The sequence below is a fragment of the Pseudophryne corroboree genome, chromosome 9 (genome assembly GCF_028390025.1).
Source record: "Pseudophryne corroboree isolate aPseCor3 chromosome 9, aPseCor3.hap2, whole genome shotgun sequence".
NCBI classification, from domain to species: domain Eukaryota; kingdom Metazoa; phylum Chordata; class Amphibia; order Anura; family Myobatrachidae; genus Pseudophryne; species Pseudophryne corroboree.
Genome location: NC_086452.1, coordinates 245213761 through 245223505, shown reverse-complemented (window position 1 = coordinate 245223505; position 9745 = coordinate 245213761). Strand labels below are relative to the sequence as shown.

Genomic DNA, 9745 nt, shown 5'->3' with positions numbered 1-9745 from the left:
GACCATTTCCTTTTGAAAAAGTATTGAATCCAGTAGCATATAAAGTGATGTTGCATCCATACTTGAAGATCCCAAATGTATTTCACATCTCCTTACTGAAGCCTCTCATACTTAACCATTTTTGGGCTGCGCTCCCTAGACCTCCCAAGGTGCAATTGCTCAAGGAGAAGAATTTGAAGTTCATAGGATCCTTGACTGTTGTAATAGATATGGTCGTCTCCAATATCGTATTGATTGGAAGGGATATGGACTGGAGGAAAGGTCCTGGGTTTCTGAAGAGGACGTCCATGCACCAAGATTAGTCCGGGCCTTTCATACCAAGAATCCGATGAAAGCACAAGGGTGTTCAGACCTCACCCTAAAAAGGGGGGGTACTGTCAGGCTCCAGAGCCTTAACTCCGGCAGGTGTTCCCACTGGTTACCGTCCTGCTGGTTGGCGCGGTTGCAGGAAGCTGCTGGCGGCGGGTCGTCCTGGACGGATGTGCAGCTGCCAAGGGCCAGGGTCCGAGGGTCTGGAGAGCCAGGTGTTGCGGTGGGGATCGCTGCAGTAAGGTCCTCTAGTGGTAACACAGTATAGTGTGTCAGAGATAGAAGCTGGCTAAAGCTGTGTGCTAACAGCTAATTATGTCTCCTGTGCTGGGGGCAGCCATGTTGGAGACCAGAGTATTACCAATGAAGTTCCCAATCTGTGTCCAGCCAATCCTGCATGTTCTCCCTCTACAAAAGGGGGCTGGCTCAGAAGGAGATTGCCAGTGCTTCAAGTTACCCCCTTGTGAAAAGTTCTCCAGCTCTGTGCTCCCAGGTTACTTCTGGTTCCCTGGTCCTGGTTGCTCTCATCCATCGGTTACCTAAACGCTGCTGCAGTCCTGCTGTCTAAGTCTGCTGCCACTCGTGGAAGCGCTCACGGGGTCCCAGGTCGTAGAGGAGCTCCAGGTGCTAATGGCGGTTCCCGCAGACATCTTAATTTCTTCAAAGTCCAAGTTCTTCAGCCTCATCTTTCAGTCACAAACCACAGTCTTCATTTCTTCAAAGTTCGAATTCTTCAGCCTCATCTTTGAATCACAAACCACGTCTTCATTTCTTCAATGTCCAAGTACTTCAGCCTCGGTTGTCGGAACCCCAACTTACGCCGAGCGTGACAGAATGTGGGGAACAAAGAACAGTTCAAAGTCAAGAATGACATGTAGGCAGCGTGCTTGTGGGGTAGGATTGATTGTTGACTTTTCAACAGTGATAGAGATATCAGGTTGGTAGCTACAATTGGTCGGAGAAAATATATTCAATTCTGTTTTGGAAATATTAAGTTTGAGGTAGTGAGATGACTTCCAAGATGAAATATCAGAAAGGCATTCAGTAACACAGTCCAATACAGATGGGGGAAATCTGCGGAGAATAAGTAGATTTGAATATCATAGAGATAAATAAATCGGGATGTTACGCACCGATTTAAAATCTGGCGTTAGAATTTATAGATATCAATATACCAATGTAAAGTAGTGATTAATAGCAGCTGAGAGAAAAAGACAGCTTGCTGGGCTGCAACTGATTTAAAATATAGAGAGGAGGAATTACTCTGCGCTTAAAATCACTTTAAATGTTAACTTCTAAATTATTACTGTGCAGTTCACCATGGAGAGTGATTGACTCAGTGAGACTTAGAATATAGATAAGCAGTTTATAAAAATAACATATAACATATACAGAACATAAAATATAATAATTTAATTAATCGCTATATACCAAAGCTAATAATTAGCATACATACTTTAAAATATATGTGATAATTACTGTAATTTCAGCTCTCTCAGATGATGAAATAATACTCATCAAAAACACTGGCGTCCCAGTGTGTAATGAAATAAATGTCCCACAATAGGTGTCCACAATCGCAATGGTTATATTAGTGGTAAAACGGTGCAGTCTGTAATAATTACCCACGTGCTGGTTCCTGTGGAAAATGCAAACAGGGTCCTTTCAGATGGTATGCTTGCATGTAGAGTGAGAAATGTACTGTCAGATGACTGCTGCAATTGAATAGTGGCTGCTCCGTTTAGGGGACACTGCACGTCTCCAGAGGAGTGATGGATGCTGGCCGCTGGTGTTAACAGAGCGTCTGTGTGTCCCTCTGAAATTATCGGGTGGTTAAATTCCGCTGCGGGGCTCTGGCATGAGGCACCCGGCAATGAGAGGAGGTATCGCACGGCAAAGTGCTGTAGTTTACAGAGCTCCATGAGCTGTTTGAACCTGCGGGTAGCGGCACCTGGAGAGCTTAATTGAGAGAAAGTATGGGCGTCAACGCATTTCGTCTCCTAACAACCGGAGACTTCCTCAAGATGAATAACTCCCCTCTACGGACTTCAGAATTTATACCTGTCTGATAGCTTGAGACTTATCAGATGTGTCTGCTTAATCAATTAATATATTAACCTTTAAAATTACTATTTTCTCATGTTTAGACATATTTAAAAATACAAAAATTGTTAACAATATAAAATACTATATCTCAAGGACGCACGGAGTCAATCTAATACACATACAATGTTTCAAACCTATGATAGCAATTTAATTGTATCTAATATACAAACAAGTAACACACAGTATATCTTGTACTAAACTCTACTAGGCAGCTCTAATTAATTAATTGCTGAAGATAACAAAGTAGGTTGTCATTAGCAACACAGTAATACTAATATAGGTTTTTACTAAGGATACTGAACATAATATAAAAATAATTTTTAACCAAACAGAAATATATAAATGGTATTGATAAGGATTGTATATATAAATATATAAGAACTTATATAAAGAGAATTAGTCCGAATCTATCTACAGAATTAATTTTAATGAGATACTGCATAGACATGCGTACTAAGGGAGACAACCTCTAACACCAGTGAACAATCGGATCTTATCTGATTATGCTCTATCTGAATTGGGACATAATTTTCAGGTAATAAATACTTATTTAATTTTGACACCTAGAAATACATGTTAAAGGCAAGTATAAAAACTGAAAAAAATAAATACAAATACAAATAAGAATAAAAATAAAAATAAAGATAGAAATAAATATAAATGGAAATAAAAATAATAATAACAATAATAATAATAATAATAATAATAATAATAATAATAATAATAATAAAAAATGAAAAATGAATAATTAATAAAAATAAAAATAAATATGAATATAAATAAAAATGGAAATAAAAATAAATAAATATAAAAATAAAACTACTAAAAATAGCTCACTGTTCAGTTGTAAATTCTTATGGATATAAATCCTGTTGAAGTTCGCAGTATAAGGAATATATTAATATGATAACTATATAAATGCACATACATAAAAATGCATACGCATAAAACTAAACAAACATGAATTTTTTTTTAATAATAGTAAATATCACCAAAATTTTAAATTAAAATGAAACAACTTCTGACCAGTAATCTAATCTAAACAAGTATAGTCTAAGGCTTCATTTAGACCTTCAGGGTGAAGGGTATCTAGCCTAAATATCCATGATGACTCCCCTACACAGAGTTTTCGGAATCTATCTCCTCCCCTTTTTGTGCTGGTGAACTGCTCTATACCTACAATAGTTAGGGATGATTGATCACCATTATGTACCCTGGAAAAATGTCGGGATACACTGTAAGTTTGTAATTTCTTTATGATATTCAATCTGTGTTCTCTAAATCTCGACTTTAGAGACCTGGTAGTTCTCCCCACGTATTGAAGGGAGCATGGACACTGTAGCACATAAACACAATATTTTTAGTCACAATTAATAAACTGTTTGATCCAAAAGGTGTTGTTGTTGGCTGTAGAAGTAACATCTGAGACCTTGTTCTTAATGTGTTTACAAGTTAAACAGACTTGTTTATTGCATCTGAAACAGCCTAATGGTTTCTTCGGTAACCAGGTTGGCACTACATTAGTATTTATTGGTTTCAAAAAACTAGGAGCCAACATTTCTTTTAAGTTTGTGTTCCTTCTAAAAATGACCATAAGTTTCTCAGCCAGACATTTATTCAGAATAGGATCTTGTTTAATTTTTTTGAAGTTCGTTTGAACTATTTTTTTGATAACATTAGATTTCTTATTAAATTTTTAGATAAATTTGATAGAATCTTCAACAGCTATATTATTTCCCTTCACATTGTTTTTCTTGGATTTAGATCCAGGAATCTTAATTTTAGATGACATTTCAGAGTCAATCTCTATCAAGGTGTTGGCAAACCTCCAGGAATCTTCCATTAGATACGACGGATAACCTCTTTCACAAAACTGTTTCAATAGGTTGTCAACTTGTAATAGAAATGCAGAATCTTGAGAGCAATTACGTCTGATTCTAATAATTTTGTTCTTTGGGATATTTTTCACCCATGGTCTATAGTGTCCACTTGAGTAATGGAGATAGTTACCAGCACCTACTGGTTTGATGAAGTTCATGGATATAATCTTATCTTTATCTATTGAGAACGTGATATCTAGAAAATTAGTGGTGACATAATCAAAATTATGAGTGAACTTTAAATTATAAGTGTTGTCATTCAGGAAGTTAACGAAATCAAGTGCTTTTTGGTGACCCCCATTCCAAATAATAAATAAATCGTCGATGTAATGGCCATAGAGGACCAGGTTCTCTCCATACGGGCCGCTCCAGATGTACTCTTCTTCAAAGCGGCCCATATAGAGGTTAGCAAAACTAGGTGCAAACCTGGTCCCCATGTTCAGAATCCTTAGTAAAACCTATATTAGTATTACTGTGTTGCTAATGACAACCTACTTTGTTATCTTCAGCAATTAATTAATTAGAGCTGCCTAGTAGAGTTTAGTACAAGATATACTGTGTGTTACCTGTTTGTATATTAGATACAATTAAATTGCTATCATAGGTTTGAAACATTGTATGTGTATTAGATTGACTCAGTGCGTCCTTGAGATATAGTATTATATTGTTAACAATTTATGTATTTTTAAATATGTCTAAACATGAGAAAATAGTAATTTTAAAGGTTAATATATTAATTGATTAAGCAGACACATCTGATAAGTCTCAAGCTATCAGACAGGTATAAATTCTGAAGTCCGTAGAGAGGAGTTATTCATCTTGAGGAAGTCTCCGGTTGCTAGGAGACGAAACACGTTGACGCCCATACTTTCTCTCAATTAAGCTCTCCAGGTGCCGCTACCCGCAGGTTCAAACAGCTCATGGAGCTCTGTAAACTCCAGCACTTTGCCGTGCGATACCTCCTCTCATTGCCGGGTGCCTCATGCCAGAGCCCCGCAGTGGAATTTAACCACCCGACAATTTCAGAGGGACACACAGACGCTCTGTTAACACCAGCGGCCAGCATCCATCACTCCTCTGGAGACGTGTAGTGTCCCCTAAACGGAGCAGCCACAATTCAATTGCAGCAGTCATATGACAGTACATTTCTCACTCTACGTGCAAGCATAGCATCTGAAAGAACCCTGTTTGCATTTTCCACAGGAACCAGCATGTGGGTAATTATTACAGACTGCACCATTTTACCATTAATATAACCATTGCGATTGTGGACACCTATTGCGGGACATTTATTTCATTACACACTGGGACGCCAGTGTTTTTGATGAGTATTATTTCATCATCTGAGAGAGCTGAAATTACAGTAATTATCACATATATTTTAAAGTATGTATGCTAATTATTAGCTTTGGTATATAGCGATTAATTAAATTATTATATTTTATGTTCTGTATATGTTATATGTTTTTTTTTATAAACTGCTTATCTATATTCTAAGTCTCATTGAGTCAATCACTTTCGATGGTGAACTGCACAGTAATAATTTATAAATTAATATTTAAAGTTATTTTAAGCGCAGAGTAATTCCTCCTCTCTAGATTTGAATATCAGCTGTGTACAGATGATACTGAAATCCAAAAGAGTATATTAGTGTGGTATATATTGAGAAAAGCAGAGGGCCTAAGACTGAGCCTTGCAGTACTCTAATTGATAGAGGTAGTGAAGAGGAGATGGATTCAGAGTGGACACTGAAAGAGTGATTAGATATGTAGTATGAGAACCCAGAAAGGACTCTGGCCCTCATTCCGAGTTGTTCGCTCGGTATTTTTCATCGCATCGCAGTGAAAATCCGCTTAGTACGCATGCGCAATGTTCGCACTGCGACTGCGCCAAGTAACTTTACTATGAAGAAAGTAATTTTACTCACGGCTTTTTCTTCGCTCCGGCGATCGTAATGTGATTGACAGGAAATGGGTGTTACTGGGCGGAAACACGGCGTTTCAGGGGCGTGTGGCTGAAAACGCTACCGTTTCCGGAAAAAACGCAGGAGTGGCCGGAGAAACGGTGGGAGTGCCTGGGCGAACGCTGGGTGTGTTTGTGACGTCAACCAGGAACGACAAGCACTGAACTGATCGCACAGGCAGAGTAAGTCTGGAGCTACTCTGAAACTGCTAAGTAGTTAGTAATCGCAATATTGCGAATACATCGGTCGCAATTTTAAGAAGCTAAGATTCACTCCCAGTAGGCGGCGGCTTAGCGTGTGTAACTCTGCTAAATTCGCCTTGCGACCGATCAACTCGGAATGAGGGCCTCTGTACTGAAGATCTAGGGAATGTAGTGTTCATATGAGAAAATAGTGGTCAACAGTGTCAAAAGCAGCAGAGAGATCTAGAAGAATAAGAAATGAGTAATGGCCTTTAGACTTGTACAGCTTATTCACTACTTTAATCATTGCTGTCTCTGTGGTGAGTTGGAAACAAAATCCTGACTGAAGTGAGTCCAGTAAATTGTGTGAGTTAAGAAAGTGTGTGAGGCAAGTGTAAGCAAATCTCTCAATTATCTTGGAGGGGCATGGGAACTGAGAGATGGGACAGTAGTTTGAAAAAAAGTTTGGGGCCTAATTCAGACCTGATCGCAGCAGCAAATTTGTTTACTAATGGACAAAACCATGTGCACTGCAGGGGGGTCAGATATAACATGAAAAGAGAGCGTTAGATTTGGGTGGGGTGTGTTCAAACTGAAATCTAAATTGCAGTGTAAAAATGAAGCAGCCAGTATTTACCATGCACAGAAACAATGGGGCTATTTCAGACTGGATCGCTGCAATGGTAGCGATCACAGTCTAATTTTTTGTGTGGAGTGCACATGCGCAGTTGACGCACTGCGCGTGCACATCTCTGGGCTGCGATCGCCTCTGCTTGATGAAAGGCAGAGGCGGTCGCGGGGCAGGAGAATGCCGTTGGTGGGGCGCGGTCCAGACAATGGAGGCGTGTCCAGACCATTGAAGGGGCAGGTCACAGCGGCTGCATGACATCATATGCAGCCACTGCGACCCGGGATGTGGCAGGAAGCTCCCTGACAGAGCGCAGGAGTTGCACTGACAGGGAATTACTCGCCAGGCACAAAAGCATCACCACCGCGCAATGCATGTGTACCTGTGCAAGGGGGGGTCGGTTGGGCCAGCCATGCGGGGCAGACAAGCCCTGTGCTGTGCGTCCCCCTGCATGTCTGTGAAGCTGAACATAGATGTGCTAAATTTAGCACATCTAGGATCAACTCTGAATTACCCCCAATATAACCCACCCAAATCTAACCCTCTCTGCAAATGTTGCATCTGCCACACCTGTAGTGAAGATGATTTTGCCCATTAGCTAACAGCTTGCTGCTGCGATCAGGTCTGGATTAGGCCCTTGGGTCAGTATTTAGTTGTTTTTTTAAGAATAAGAGTAATCAGTGCATGCTTGAACAGTGAAGGAAAGATTCCAGTAGAGAGAGAGAGATTACAGATTTTAGTTAAGGTTGGGATAACCAAAGGAGGAAGAGCTTTACTTATTTTTGAGGGTATAGTATCAAGAGGTGAGGTAGTAGAGTAGGTGGATTAGAAAAGTTTTGACAGTTCAACTTCGTTTGTGGGAAAAGGTGTCAGAGTGTTCACGTAGGGAATTAAGAAGGTCACCGGCTGAGGAAGAGCAGATCTTCATGCAGATGAAACTCTACATCTCATATATTAAAAGCAAATGTATCTTTGCTAAGCTATAAATATGTTCTTAGTTGCAATGAGAAGACCTTACTACACTTTATGTTTTTCTAATCTTGCGCTCTATCCTCTAACACCTCTACAGATGTAAGCTTGTGTACTGTATATTTTGGATTTAGGCAAATCAGAAATTACTTAAAAAGACCATAAAGATATTTAATTTATTTGATTTATGCTTGCCCACCCATTTCCACCTGTCTTTCATCTCCAGCTGTAAATTTGTATAAATCACACAGTATATGCAACCAACTCTACTTGTGGATGTACACCAATGATTTTTTGTTGGTATGAGCATCACAGAATTGTGTATTTTACACCAAACATAAATACAAAGGACCAACATTGCATAAAACCTAGTATTTTTATCTGCTGTGGTATAATTGGAACAGGGCAGTGTTATATAGATATGTTACAACTATCTCAGGGGGATACGGTCGTTAGGTCGACACAGCTTAGGTCGAAAGTCATTAGGTCAACCACTTAAGGTCGACATGCGTTAGTTCGACATGGTCAATAGGTCGACATGGTCATTAGGTCGACATGTACTAGGTCGACAGGTCAAATTTCAGGCATGAAAACTCTCAAACTAACAAGCCAAGTGAATATATTTGTTTGTATAGAAAGTTGTGATTCCGCTCAAGTCTAGTATATATTTACATGAGAAATGACCAAGAATAATAGGATCCTATCTGCAAATAGATTCATAGATTATTGTCACTTGGTGGTGCGCCCTTAGCCAGTATTACACATCAAGAAAAAGGAGAGATTAAGAAAGCTCTTGTGTGGGCACACTCTTAACAGCTAATAAGATTACATGAAAAAAATACAGATAAAAGAATAATTTTTATTAGTTATGCATTAAAACCAAACCAATATCCACCACACGAATATATAATCCAATATACAAAAAAACACAAAAACATATTGGTTTAAAATTGTTCAAATGTTCTGGTCTCTAACATTATTAGAATACGTAGAAAGAGATGTAGACACGATCAGTACTGCATCTGTTTCACCTTGACCTGTAGATCTGTATTGATGAGACCATCATAGATCAGGGAGGAATATATCACAACCACAATAGGTCAAAAACACCTCGGATAACCTCACCCCAATTTTTGTGGGGGATCTCGCATAAAAATATATATTACACTAAATGTGTCCGCATCCTCTCATAAGTTACTGTGCTGTTTAAAAGAGGAGACTCTGACAGTAAAAAAGAAAAAGTGGTGGTACTGCTGTTAGTGTTGCCTCATATATAGGTCCAGACAGTACACCTACCTCTACCACACCAGGTATTCCTAGGAGGTCTCCCTACAAAGTACTAACCCAGCCCACCACTGTTTGGCTTCCAAGATCAGACGAGATCGGGCATGTTCAATGAGGTATGGTAGTAGAGAGTGTCAAAATCTGAAGCAACACCAATAAGAGTGCACCGAAAAGGTAGCAAGAATATGCAAGATAAAGTACTGGATCTGCTGTCCAACATTAGACATGGAAATAATCCATGAATCATAGATGAGAGTCCACTGAATGAGTGCAGATAATAAAAAATAATGAGATAGTTTGATGCACAATAATCTATCAATTAATACCTGTACATATATTCTAGATTCAAATAGTCTTAAACCACTTTAATGAAGCAAGAAGCAAATGATAGATCTTGTTGAGAACTAGTAAGCAGCAAATCAAG

The 9745-nt window shown here is 39.0% G+C and overlaps 1 pseudogene; it reads right to left on the bottom strand.

Moving 5' to 3' along the window:
• Positions 1–9332: 9332 nt before the first annotated feature.
• LOC134962412 (5S ribosomal RNA) lies at positions 9333–9451 on the bottom strand (annotated as a pseudogene).
• Positions 9452–9745: the final 294 nt, after the last annotated feature.